Source organism: Phyllobates terribilis, unplaced genomic scaffold (genome assembly GCF_046119375.1).
Source record: "Phyllobates terribilis strain yellow unplaced genomic scaffold, ASM4611937v1 Scaffold_14__1_contigs__length_39327217, whole genome shotgun sequence".
In the NCBI taxonomy this organism is placed as follows: Eukaryota; Metazoa; Chordata; class Amphibia; order Anura; family Dendrobatidae; genus Phyllobates; species Phyllobates terribilis.
This window is the reverse complement of record NW_027362774.1, coordinates 31,840,219-31,856,344: the sequence shown is the minus strand read 5'-3', so window position 1 is coordinate 31,856,344 and position 16,126 is coordinate 31,840,219. Positions and strand designations below refer to the sequence as shown.

The 16,126-nt window shown below is 48.3% G+C and overlaps 1 protein-coding gene across 1 annotated transcript in view; it reads right to left on the bottom strand.

The window, feature by feature from the left end:
* Positions 1–13,856, bottom strand: part of SPMIP8 (sperm microtubule inner protein 8) — a 110,095-nt gene extending 96,239 nt beyond the window's left edge. The window contains exon 1 of the mRNA XM_073659957.1: positions 13,749–13,856. The gene's annotated coding sequence lies outside the window, so the exon portion shown is untranslated. The remainder of the gene's footprint in view (positions 1–13,748) is intronic.
* Positions 13,857–16,126: the final 2,270 nt, after the last annotated feature.

The window sequence follows — 16,126 nt, the reverse complement described above, 5'->3', positions numbered from 1 at the left end:
GATACAGACACGTTCTCATCTAGAGGACTGTACACACATAACACACGTACGATACAGACGCGTCCTCATCTAGAGGAATGTACACATAACACACGTACGATACAGACGCGTCCTCATCTAGAGGACTGTAAGCATAACACACGTACGATACAGACGCGTCCTCATCTAGAGGACTGTACACACATAACACACGTACGATACAGGTGCGTCCTCATCTAGAGGGCTGCACACATAACACAAGTACTATACAGACGCGTCCTCATCTAGAGGACTGTACACACATAACACACGTACGATACAGGTGCATCCTCATCTAGAGGACTGTACACACATAACACACGTAGGATACAGGTGCGTCCTCATCTAGAGGACTGTACACACATAACACACGTACGATACAGACGCGTCCTCATCTAGAGGACTGTACACACATAACACACGTACGATACAGACGCGTCCTCATCTAGAGGACTGTACACACATAACACACGTACGATACAGACGCGTCCTCATCTAGAGGACTGTACACTCATAACACACGTACGATACAGACGCGTCCTCATCTAGAGGACTGTACACATAACACACGTACTATACAGACGCGTCCTCATCTAGAGGACTGTACACACACAACACACGTACGATACAGACACGTCCTCATCTAGAGGACTGTACACACAACACACGTACGATACAGACGCGTCCTCATCTAGAGGACTGTACACACATAACACACATACGATACAGACACGTCCTCATCTAGAGGACTATACACACATAAGACATGTAGGATACAGACGTGTCCTCATCTAGAGGACTGTACACACATAACACACGTACGATACAGACGCTTCCTCATCTAGAGGACTGTACACACATAACATATGTACGATACAGACGCGTCCTCATCTAGAGGACTGTACACACATAACACACGTACGATACAGACGCGTCCTCATGTAGAGGACTGTACACACAACACACGTACGATACAGACGCGTCCTCATCTAGAGGACTGTACACACATAACACACGTATGATACAGACGCGTCCTCATCTAGAGGACTGTACACACATAACACACGTACGATACAGGCACATCCTCATCTAGAGGACTGTACACACATAACACACGTACGATACTGACGCGTCATCATCTAGAGGACTGTACACACATAACACACGTACGATACAGACGCGTCCTCATCTAGAGGACTGAACACACACACCACACGTACAATACAGACGCGTCCTCATCTAGAGGACTGTACACACATAACACACGTACGATACAGACGCATCCTCATCTAGAGGACTGTACACACATAACACACATAGGATACAGACGCGTCCTCATCTAGAGGACTGTACACACAGAACACACGTACGATACAGACGCGTCCTCATCTAGAGGACTGTACACACAGAACACACGTACGATACAGACGCGTCCTCATCTAGAGGACTGTACACACATCATACACGTAGGATACAGACGCGTCCTCATCTAGAGGACTGTACACACATAACACACGTATGATACAGACGCGTCCTCATCTAGAGGACTGTACACACATAACACACGTACTATACAGACACGTCCTCATCTAGAGGACTGTACACACATAACACACGTATGATACAGACGCGTCCTCATCTAGAGGACTGTACACATAACACACATAGGATACAGACGCGTCCTCATCTAGAGCACTGTACACACATAACCCACGTAGGATACAGACGCGTCCTCATCTAGAGGACTGTACACACATAACACACGTAGGATACAGACGCGTCCTCATCTAGAGGACTGTACACACATCATACACGTAGGATACAGTCGCGTGCTCGTCTAGAGGACTGTACACACATAACACACGTACTATACAGACGCGTCCTCATCTAGAGGACTGTACATACATAACACACGTACGATACAGACGCGTTCTCATCTAGATGACTGTACACACAACACACGTACGATACAGACGCGTCCTCATCTAGAGGACTGTACACACATAACACACATAGGATACAGACGCGTCCTCATCTAGAGGACTGTACACACATAACACACGTACGATACAGACGCGTCCTCATCTAGAGGACTGTACACACAACACACGTACGATACAGACGCGTCCTCAACTAGAGGACTGTACACACAACACACACATAGGATACAGATGTGTCCTCATCTAGAGGACTGTACACACAACACACGTACGATACAGACGCGTCCTCATCTAGAGGACTGTACACACATAACACACGTACGATACAGACGCGTCCTCATCTAGAGGACTGTACACACATAACACACGTACGATACAGACGTGTCCTCATCTAGAGGACTGTACACACATAACACACGTAGGATACAGACGTGTCCTCATCTAGAGGACTGTACACACATAACACACGTACGATACAGACGTGTCCTCATCTAGAGGACTGTACACACATAACACACGTAGGATACAGACGCGTCCTCATCTAGAGGACTGTACACACATAACACACGTACGATACAGACGAGTCCTCATCTAGAGGACTGTACACACATAACACACATAGGATACAGGCGCGTCCTCATCTAGAGGACTGTACACACATAACACACGTAGGATACAGACGCGTCCTCATCTAGAGGACTGTACACACATCATACACGTAGGATACAGACGCGTCCTCATCTAGAGGACTGTACACACATAACACACGTATGATACAGACGCGTCCTCATCTAGAGGACTGTACACACATAACACACGTACGATACAGACGTGTCCTCATCTAGAGGATTGTACACACATAACACACGTAGGATACAGACGCGTCCTCATCTAGAGGACTGTACACACATAACACACGTACGATACAGACGAGTCCTCATCTAGAGGACTGTACACACATAACACACATAGGATACAGGCGCGTCCTCATCTAGAGGACTGTACACACATAACACACGTACGATACAGACGCGTCCTCATCTAGAGGACTGTACACACATAACACACGTAGGATACAGTCGCGTCCTCGTCTAGAGGACTGTACACACATAACACACGTACTATACAGACGCGTCCTCATCTAGAGGACTGTACACACATAACACACGTACGATACAGACGCGTCCTCATCTAGAGGACTGTACACACATAACACACGTACGATACAGACGAGTCCTCATCTAGAGGACTGTACACACATAACACACATAGGATACAGACGTGTCCTCATCTAGAGGACTGTACACACATATCACACGTACGATACAGACGTGTCCTCATCTAGAGGACTGTACACACATAACACACGTAGGATACAGACGCGTCCTCATCTAGAGGACTGTACACACATAACACACGTAGGATACAGACGTGTCCTCATCTAGAGGACTGTACACACATAACACACGTACGATACAGACGTGTCCTCATCTAGAGGACTGTACACACATAACGCACGTACGATACAGACGCGTCCTCATCTAGAGGACTGTACAGATAACACACGTACTATACAGACGCGTCCTCATCTAGAGGACTGTACACACACAACACACATACGATACAGACGCGTCCTCATCTAGAGGACTGTACACACAACACACGTACGATACAGACGCGTCCTCATCTAGAGGACTGTACACACATAACACACATACGATACAGACACGTCCTCATCTAGAGGACTGTACACACAACACACATACGATACAGACGCGTCCTCATCTAGAGGACTGTACACATAACACACGTACTATACAGACGCGTCCTCATCTAGAGGACTGTACACACATAACACACATACGATACAGACGTGTCCTCATCTAGAGGACTGTACACACATAACACACGTACGATACAGACGCTTCCTCATCTAGAGGACTGTACACACATAACACACGTACGATACAGACGCTTCCTCATCTAGAGGGCTGCACACATAACACACGTACGATACAGACGCTTCCTCATCTAGAGGACTGTACACACATAACACACGTACGATACAGACGCTTCCTCATCTAGAGGACTGTACACACATAACACACGTACGATACAGACGCGTCCTCATCTAGAGGGCTGCACACATAACACAAGTACTATACAGACGCGTCCTCATCTAGAGGACTGTACACACATAACACACGTACGATACAGGTGCGTCCTCATCTAGAGGGCTGCACACATAACACAAGTACTATACAGACGCGTCCTCATCTAGAGGACTGTACACACATAACACACGTACGATACAGGTGCATCCTCATCTAGAGGACTGTACACACATAACACACATAGGATACAGGCGCGTCCTCATCTAGAGGACTGTACACACATAACACACGTACGATACAGACGCGTCCTCATCTAGAGGACTGTACACACATAACACACGTAGGATACAGTCGCGTCCTCGTCTAGAGGACTGTACACACATAACACACGTACTATACAGACGCGTCCTCATCTAGAGGACTGTACACACATAACACACGTACGATACAGACGCGTCCTCATCTAGAGGACTGTACACACATAACACACGTACGATACAGACGAGTCCTCATCTAGAGGACTGTACACACATAACACACATAGGATACAGACGTGTCCTCATCTAGAGGACTGTATACACATAACACACGTACGATACAGACGTGTCCTCATCTAGAGGACTGTACACACATAACACACGTAGGATACAGAGGCGTCCTCATCTAGAGGACTGTACACACATAACACACGTAGGATACAGACGTGTCCTCATCTAGAGGACTGTACACACATAACACACGTACGATACAGACGTGTCCTCATCTAGAGGACTGTACACACATAACACACGTAGGATACAGACGCGTCCTCATCTAGAGGACTGTACACACAACACACGTACGATACAGACGAGTCCTCATCTAGAGGACTGTACACACATAACACACATAGGATACAGGCGCGTCCTCATCTAGAGGACTGTACACACATAACACACGTAGGATACAGACGCGTCCTCATCTAGAGGACTGTACACACATAACACACGTAGGATACAGACGTGTCCTCATCTAGAGGACTGTACACACATAACACACGTACGATACAGACGTGTCCTCATCTAGAGGACTGTACACACATAACACACGTAGGATACAGACGTGTCCTCATCTAGAGGACTGTACACACATAACACACGTACGATACAGACGAGTCCTCATCTAGAGGACTGTACACACATAACACACATAGGATACAGGCGCGTCCTCATCTAGAGGACTGTACACACATAACACACGTACGATATAGACGCGTCCTCATCTAGAGGACTGTACACACATAACACACGTAGGATACAGACGCGTCCTCATCTAGAGGACTGTACACACATAACACACGTACGATACAGACACGTCCTCATCTAGAGGACTGTACACACATAACACACGTACGATACAGACACGTCCTCATCTAGAGGACTGTACACACATAACACACGTACGATACAGACACGTCCTCATCTAGAGGACTGTACACACATAACACACGTACGATACAGACACGTCCTCATCTAGAGGACTGTACACATATAACACACGTACGATACAGACGCGTCCTCATCTAGAGGACTGTACACATAACACACGTACGATACAGACACGTCCTCATCTAGAGGACTGTACACACAACACACGTCCGATACAGATACGTCCTCATCTAGAGGACTGTACACACATAACACACGTACGATACAGGTGCGTCCTCATCTAGAGGACTGTACACACATAACACACGTAGGATACAGACGCATCCTCATCTAGAGGACTGTACACATAACACACGTACGATACAGACGCGTCCTCATCTAGAGGACTGTACACACATAACACACGTACGATACAGACGCGTCCTCATCTAGAGGACTGTACACACATAACACACGTACGATACAGATGCATCCTCATCTAGAGGACTGTACACACATAACACACGTACGATACAGACACGTTCTCATCTAGAGGACTGTACACACATAACACACGTACGATACAGACACGTTCTCATCTAGAGGACTGTACACACATAACACACGTACGATACAGACGCGTCCTCATCTAGAGGAATGTACACATAACACACGTACGATACAGACGCGTCCTCATCTAGAGGACTGTAAGCATAACACACGTACGATACAGACGCGTCCTCATCTAGAGGACTGTACACACATAACACACGTACGATACAGGTGCGTCCTCATCTAGAGGGCTGCACACATAACACAAGTACTATACAGACGCGTCCTCATCTAGAGGACTGTACACACATAACACACGTACGATACAGGTGCATCCTCATCTAGAGGACTGTACACACATAACACACGTAGGATACAGGTGCGTCCTCATCTAGAGGACTGTACACACATAACACACGTACGATACAGACGCGTCCTCATCTAGAGGACTGTACACACATAACACACGTACGATACAGACGCGTCCTCATCTAGAGGACTGTACACACATAACACACGTACGATACAGACGCGTCCTCATCTAGAGGACTGTACACACATAACACACGTACGATACAGACGCGTCCTCATCTAGAGGACTGTACACATAACACACGTACTATACAGACGCGTCCTCATCTAGAGGACTGTACACACACAACACACGTACGATACAGACACGTCCTCATCTAGAGGACTGTACACACAACACACGTACGATACAGACGCGTCCTCATCTAGAGGACTGTACACACATAACACACATACGATACAGACACGTCCTCATCTAGAGGACTATACACACATAAGACATGTAGGATACAGACGTGTCCTCATCTAGAGGACTGTACACACATAACACACGTACGATACAGACGCTTCCTCATCTAGAGGACTGTACACACATAACATATGTACGATACAGACGCGTCCTCATCTAGAGGACTGTACACACATAACACACGTACGATACAGACGCGTCCTCATGTAGAGGACTGTACACACAACACACGTACGATACAGACGCGTCCTCATCTAGAGGACTGTACACACATAACACACGTATGATACAGACGCGTCCTCATCTAGAGGACTGTACACACATAACACACGTACGATACAGGCACATCCTCATCTAGAGGACTGTACACACATAACACACGTACGATACTGACGCGTCATCATCTAGAGGACTGTACACACATAACACACGTACGATACAGACGCGTCCTCATCTAGAGGACTGAACACACACACCACACGTACAATACAGACGCGTCCTCATCTAGAGGACTGTACACACATAACACACGTACGATACAGACGCATCCTCATCTAGAGGACTGTACACACATAACACACATAGGATACAGACGCGTCCTCATCTAGAGGACTGTACACACAGAACACACGTACGATACAGACGCGTCCTCATCTAGAGGACTGTACACACAGAACACACGTACGATACAGACGCGTCCTCATCTAGAGGACTGTACACACATAACACACGTATGATACAGACGCGTCCTCATCTAGAGGACTGTACACACATAACACACGTACTATACAGACACGTCCTCATCTAGAGGACTGTACACACATAACACACGTATGATACAGACGCGTCCTCATCTAGAGGACTGTACACATAACACACATAGGATACAGACGCGTCCTCATCTAGAGCACTGTACACACATAACCCACGTAGGATACAGACGCGTCCTCATCTAGAGGACTGTACACACATAACACACGTAGGATACAGACGCGTCCTCATCTAGAGGACTGTACACACATCATACACGTAGGATACAGTCGCGTCCTCGTCTAGAGGACTGTACACACATAACACACGTATTATACAGACGCGTCCTCATCTAGAGGACTGTACATACATAACACACGTACGATACAGACGTGTCCTCATCTAGAGGACTGTACACACATAACACACGTAGGATACAGACGCGTCCTCATCTAGAGGACTGTACACACATAACACACGTACGATACAGACGAGTCCTCATCTAGAGGACTGTACACACATAACACACATAGGATACAGGCGCGTCCTCATCTAGAGGACTGTACACACATAACACACGTAGGATACAGACGCGTCCTCATCTAGAGGACTGTACACACATAACACACGTAGGATACAGACGTGTCCTCATCTAGGGGACTGTACACACATAACACACGTACGATACAGACGTGTCCTCATCTAGAGGATTGTACACACATAACACACGTAGGATACAGACGCGTCCTCATCTAGAGGACTGTACACACATAACACACGTACGATACAGACGAGTCCTCATCTAGAGGACTGTACACACATAACACACATAGGATACAGGCGCGTCCTCATCTAGAGGACTGTACACACATAACACACGTACGATACAGACGCGTCCTCATCTAGAGGACTGTACACACATAACACACGTAGGATACAGTCGCGTCCTCGTCTAGAGGACTGTACACACATAACACACGTACTATACAGACGCGTCCTCATCTAGAGGACTGTACACACATAACACACGTACGATACAGACGCGTCCTCATCTAGAGGACTGTACACACATAACACACGTACGATACAGACGAGTCCTCATCTAGAGGACTGTACACACTTAACACACATAGGATACAGACGTGTCCTCATCTAGAGGACTGTACACACATAACACACGTACGATACAGACGTGTCCTCATCTAGAGGACTGTACACACATAACACACGTAGGATACAGACGCGTCCTCATCTAGAGGACTGTACACACATAACACACGTAGGATACAGACGTGTCCTCATCTAGAGGACTGTACACACATAACACACGTACGATACAGACGTGTCCTCATCTAGAGGACTGTACACACATAACACACGTAGGATACAGACGCGTCCTCATCTAGAGGACTGTACACACATAACACACGTACGATACAGACGAGTCCTCATCTAGAGGACTGTACACACATAACACACATAGGATACAGGCGCGTCCTCATCTAGAGGACTGTACACACATAACACACGTAGGATACAGACGCGTCCTCATCTAGAGGACTGTACACACATAACACACGTAGGATACAGACGTGTCCTCATCTAGAGGACTGTACACACATAACACACGTACGATACAGACGTGTCCTCATCTAGAGGACTGTACACACATAACACACGTAGGATACAGACGCGTCCTCATCTAGAGGACTGTACACACATAACACACGTACGATACAGACGAGTCCTCATCTAGAGGACTGTACACACATAACACACATAGGATACAGGCGCGTCCTCATCTAGAGGACTGTACACACATAACACACGTACGATATAGACGCGTCCTCATCTAGAGGACTGTACACACATAACACACGTAGGATACAGTCGCGTCCTCGTCTAGAGGACTGTACACACATAACACACGTACTATACAGACGCGTCCTCATCTAGAGGACTGTACACACATAACACACGTACGATACAGACGCGTCCTCATCTAGAGGACTGTACACACATAACACACGTACGATACAGACGAGTCCTCATCTAGAGGGCTGTACACACATAACACACATAGGATACAGACGTGTCCTCATCTAGAGGACTGTACACACATAACACACGTACGATACAGACGTGTCCTCATCTAGAGGACTGTACACACATAACACACGTACGATACAGACGAGTCCTCATCTAGAGGACTGTACACACATAACACACATAGGATACAGACGTGTCCTCATCTAGAGGACTGTACACACATAACACACGTACGATACAGACGTGTCCTCATCTAGAGGACTGTACACACATAACACACGTACGATACAGACGTGTCCTCATCTAGAGGACTGTACACACATAACACACGTAGGATACAGACGCGTCCTCATCTAGAGGACTGTACACACATAACACACGTACGATACAGACGAGTCCTCATCTAGAGGACTGTACACACATAACACCCATAGGATACAGACGTGTCCTCATCTAGAGGACTGTACACACATAACACACGTACGATACAGACGTGTCCTCATCTAGAGGACTGTACACACATAACACACGTACGATACAGACGTGTCCTCATCTAGAGGACTGTACACACATAACACACGTAGGATACAGACGCGTCCTCATCTAGAGGACTGTACACACATAACACACGTACGATACAGACGCGTCCTCATCTAGAGGAATGTACACACATAACACACGTACGATACAGACGAGTCCTCATCTAGAGGACTGTACACACATAACACACATAGGATACAGGCGCGTCCTCATCTAGAGGACTGTACACACATAACACACGTACGATATAGACGCGTCCTCATCTAGAGGACTGTACACACATAACACACGTAGGATACAGTCGCGTCCTCGTCTAGAGGACTGTACACACATAACACACGTACTATACAGACGCGTCCTCATCTAGAGGACTGTACACACATAACACACGTACGATACAGACGCGTCCTCATCTAGAGGACTGTACACACATAACACACGTACGATACAGACGAGTCCTCATCTAGAGGACTGTACACACATAACACACATAGGATACAGACGTGTCCTCATCTAGAGGACTGTACACACATAACACACGTACGATACAGACGTGTCCTCATCTAGAGGACTGTACACACATAACACACGTAGGATACAGACGCGTCCTCATCTAGAGGACTGTACACACATAACACACGTACGATACAGACGAGTCCTCATCTAGAGGACTGTACACACATAACACACATAGGATACAGGCGCGTCCTCATCTAGAGGACTGTACACACATAACACACGTAGGATACAGACGCGTCCTCATCTAGAGGACTGTACACACATAACACACGTAGGATACAGACGTGTCCTCATCTAGAGGACTGTACACACATAACACACGTACGATACAGACGTGTCCTCATCTAGAGGACTGTACACACATAACACACGTAGGATACAGACGCGTCCTCATCTAGAGGACTGTACACACATAACACACGTACGATACAGACGAGTCCTCATCTAGAGGACTGTACACACATAACACACATAGGATACAGGCGCGTCCTCATCTAGAGGACTGTACACACATAACACACGTACGATATAGACGCGTCCTCATCTAGAGGACTGTACACACATAACACACGTAGGATACAGTCGCGTCCTCGTCTAGAGGACTGTACACACATAACACACGTACTATACAGACGCGTCCTCATCTAGAGGACTGTACACACATAACACACGTACGATACAGACGCGTCCTCATCTAGAGGACTGTACACACATAACACACGTACGATACAGACGAGTCCTCATCTAGAGGGCTGTACACACATAACACACATAGGATACAGACGTGTCCTCATCTAGAGGACTGTACACACATAACACACGTACGATACAGACGTGTCCTCATCTAGAGGACTGTACACACATAACACACGTACGATACAGACGAGTCCTCATCTAGAGGACTGTACACACATAACACACATAGGATACAGACGTGTCCTCATCTAGAGGACTGTACACACATAACACACGTACGATACAGACGTGTCCTCATCTAGAGGACTGTACACACATAACACACGTACGATACAGACGTGTCCTCATCTAGAGGACTGTACACACATAACACACGTAGGATACAGACGCGTCCTCATCTAGAGGACTGTACACACATAACACACGTACGATACAGACGAGTCCTCATCTAGAGGACTGTACACACATAACACACATAGGATACAGACGTGTCCTCATCTAGAGGACTGTACACACATAACACACGTACGATACAGACGTGTCCTCATCTAGAGGACTGTACACACATAACACACGTACGATACAGACGTGTCCTCATCTAGAGGACTGTACACACATAACACACGTAGGATACAGACGCGTCCTCATCTAGAGGACTGTACACACATAACACACGTACGATACAGACGCGTCCTCATCTAGAGGACTGTACACACATAACACACGTACGATACAGACGAGTCCTCATCTAGAGGACTGTACACACATAACACACATAGGATACAGGCGCGTCCTCATCTAGAGGACTGTACACACATAACACACGTACGATATAGACGCGTCCTCATCTAGAGGACTGTACACACATAACACACGTAGGATACAGTCGCGTCCTCGTCTAGAGGACTGTACACACATAACACACGTACTATACAGACGCGTCCTCATCTAGAGGACTGTACACACATAACACACGTACGATACAGACGCGTCCTCATCTAGAGGACTGTACACACATAACACACGTACGATACAGACGAGTCCTCATCTAGAGGACTGTACACACATAACACACATAGGATACAGACGTGTCCTCATCTAGAGGACTGTACACACATAACACACGTACGATACAGACGTGTCCTCATCTAGAGGACTGTACACACATAACACACGTACGATACAGACGTGTCCTCATCTAGAGGACTGTACACACATAACACACGTAGGATACAGACGCGTCCTCATCTAGAGGACTGTACACACATAACACACGTACGATACAGACGAGTCCTCATCTAGAGGACTGTACACACATAACACACATAGGATACAGACGTGTCCTCATCTAGAGGACTGTACACACATAACACACGTACGATACAGACGTGTCCTCATCTAGAGGACTGTACACACATAACACACGTACGATACAGACGTGTCCTCATCTAGAGGACTGTACACACATAACACACGTAGGATACAGACGCGTCCTCATCTAGAGGACTGTACACACATAACACACGTACGATACAGACGTGTCCTCATCTAGAGGACTGTATACACATAACACACGTACGATACAGACGCGTCCTCATCTAGAGGACTGTACACACACAACACACGTACGATACAGACACGTCCTCATCTAGAGGACTGTACACACACAACACACGTACGATACAGACACGTCCTCATCTAGAGGACTGTACACACACAACACACGTACGATACAGACACCTCCTCATCTAGAGGACTGTACACACATAACACACGTACGATACAGACGCGTCCTCATCTAGAGGACTGTACACACATAACACACGTAGGATACAGACGCGTCCTCATGTAGAGGACTGTACACACATAACACACGTAGGATACAGACGCGTCCTCATCTAGAGGACTGTACACACATAACACACGTACGATACAGACGCGTCCTCATCTAGAGGACTGTACACACACAACACACGTACGATACAGACACGTCCTCATCTAGAGGACTGTACACACACAACACACGTACGATACAGACACGTCCTCATCTAGAGGACTGTACACACACAACACACGTACGATACAGACACGTCCTCATCTAGAGGACTGTACACACACAACACACGTACGATACAGACACGTCCTCATCTAGAGGACTGTACACACACAACACACGTACGATACAGACGTGTCCTCATCTAGAGGACTGTACACATATAACACACGTACGATACAGACGCGTCCTCATCTAGAGGACTGTACACACATAACACACGTACGATACAGACGCGCCTCATCTAGAGGACTGTACACACATAACACACGAACGATATAGACACGTCCTCATCTAGAGGACTGTACACACATAACACACGTAGGATACCTGTGGAGCTCGGTCAGGGAGGAGGTCTCCCACGTTCTCGGCCCTCACCTCCTCTTCGCTCTGCTCTCCTGTGTTGTGTTGCCGTCTCCATGGTGACAGTTTCTGGTCTGTTCCACACTTTATACATTACAAGCACAAACATAGAACGGTCAGGACGACCCAGTGTATCGGGGTGGGCTCTATGTATCGGGGTGGGCTTTGTGTATCGGGGCGGGCTCTGTGTATCGGGGTGGGCTTTGTGTATCGGGGCGGGCTTTGTGTATCGGGGTGGGCTCTATATATCGGGGTGGGCTCTATATATCGGGGCGGGCTCTATATATCGGGGTGGGCTCTATGTTTCGGGGTGGGCTCTATATATCGGGGTGGGCTCTGTGTATCGGGGTGGGCTCTATATATCGGGGTGGGCTCTATATATCGGGGTGGGCTCTGTGTATCGGGGTGGGCTCTATATATCGGGGTGGGCTCTATATATCGGGGTGGGCTCTGTGTATCGGGGTGAGATCTGTATATCGGGGTGGGCTCTGTGTATCAAGGTGGGCTCTGTGTATCGGGGTAGGTTCTATATATCGGGGTGGGCTTTATATATCGGGGTGGGCTCTGCGTATCGGGGTGGGCTCTATATATCGGGGTGGGCTCTATATGTCGTGGTGGGCTCTATATATCGGGGTGGGCTCTGTGTATCGGGGTGGGCTCTATATATCGGGGTGGGCTCTATATGTCATGGTGGGCTCTATATATCGGGGTGGGTCTATATATCGGGGTGGGCTCTATATGTCGTGGTGGGCTCTATATATCGGGGTGGGCTCTATATATCGGGGTGGGCTCTGTGTATCGGGGTGGGCTCTATGTATCGGGGTGGGCTCTATATATCGGGGTGGGCTCTATATATCGGGGTGGGCTCTGTGTATCGGGGCGGGCTCTGTGTATCGGGGCGGGCTCTGTGTATCGGGGCGGGCTCTATATATCGGGGCGGGCTCTGTGTATCGGGGCGGGCACTATATATCGGGGCGGGCTCTGTGTTTCGGGGCAAGCTCTATATATCGGGGTGGGCTCTGTGTTTCGGGTGGGCTCTATATATCAGGGTGGGCTCTATATATCGGGGTGGGCTCTGTGTATCGGGGCGGGCTCTGTGTATCGGGGCGGGCTCTGTGTATCGGTGCGGGCTCTGTGTATCGGGGCGGGCTCTGTGTATCGCGGTGGTCTCTGTATATCGGGGTGGGCTGCTAATATCGGGGTGGGCTCTTTGTATCGGGGTGGGCTCTTTATATCGGGGTGGGCTCCTAATATCGGGGCGGGCTCTGTGTATCAGGACGGGCTCTGTGTATCGCGGTGGTCTCTATATATCGGGGTGGGCTCCTAGTATCGGGGCGGGCTCTGTGTATCGCGGTGGTCTCTGTATATCGGGGCGCGCTCTGTGTATCGGGACGGGCTCTGTGTATCGCGTTGGTCTCTGTATATCGGGGCGGGCTCTATGTATCGCGGCGGGCTCTATGTATCGGGGCGGGCTCTATGTATCGGGGCGGGCTCTATATTTTGCGGTGGTCTCTGTGTATGGGGGTGGTCTCAGTATATCGCCGTGGTCTCTGTGTATCGCGGTGGTCTCTGTTTATCGGGGCGGGCTATGTGTATCGGGGTGGGCTCTATATATCGGGACGGGCTCTGTGTATTGGGGTGGGCTGTATATATCGCGGTGGTCTCTATATCGGGGCGGGCTCTGTGTATTGGGGCGGTCTGTGTGTATCGGGTTGGTCTCTATATTTTGCGGTGGTCTCTGTATATCAGGGTGGGCTCTGTATATCGGGGTGGGCTCTGTATATCGGGATGAGCTCTCTGTATCGGGGTGGGCTCTATATATCGCGGTGGTCTCTGTATATCGGGGTGGGCTCTGTGTTTCGGGTGGGCTCTACATATCGGGGTGAGCTCTGTGTATCGGGGTTGGCTCTATATATCGGGGTGAGCTCTGTGTATCAGGGTGGGCTCTATATATCGGGGTGGGCTCTATATTTCACGGTGGTCTCTGTATATCGGGGTGGGCTCTATATATCGGGGTGGGCTCTATATATCGGGGTGGGCTCTGTGTATCGGGGCGGGCTCTGTGTATCGGGGCGGGCTCTATATATCGGGGCGGGCTCTATATATCGGGGTGGGCTCTATATATCGGGGTGGGCTCTATGTATCGGGGTGGGCTCTGTGTATCGGGGTGAGATCTGTATATCGGGGTGGGCTCTGTGTATCGGGGTGGGCTCTGTGTATCGGGGTGGGCTCTATATATCGGGGTGGGCTCTATATATCGGGGTGGGCTCTATGTATCGGGGTGGGCTCTAGGTATCGGGGCGAGCTCTATATATCGGGGTGGGCTCTATATATCGGGGTGGGCT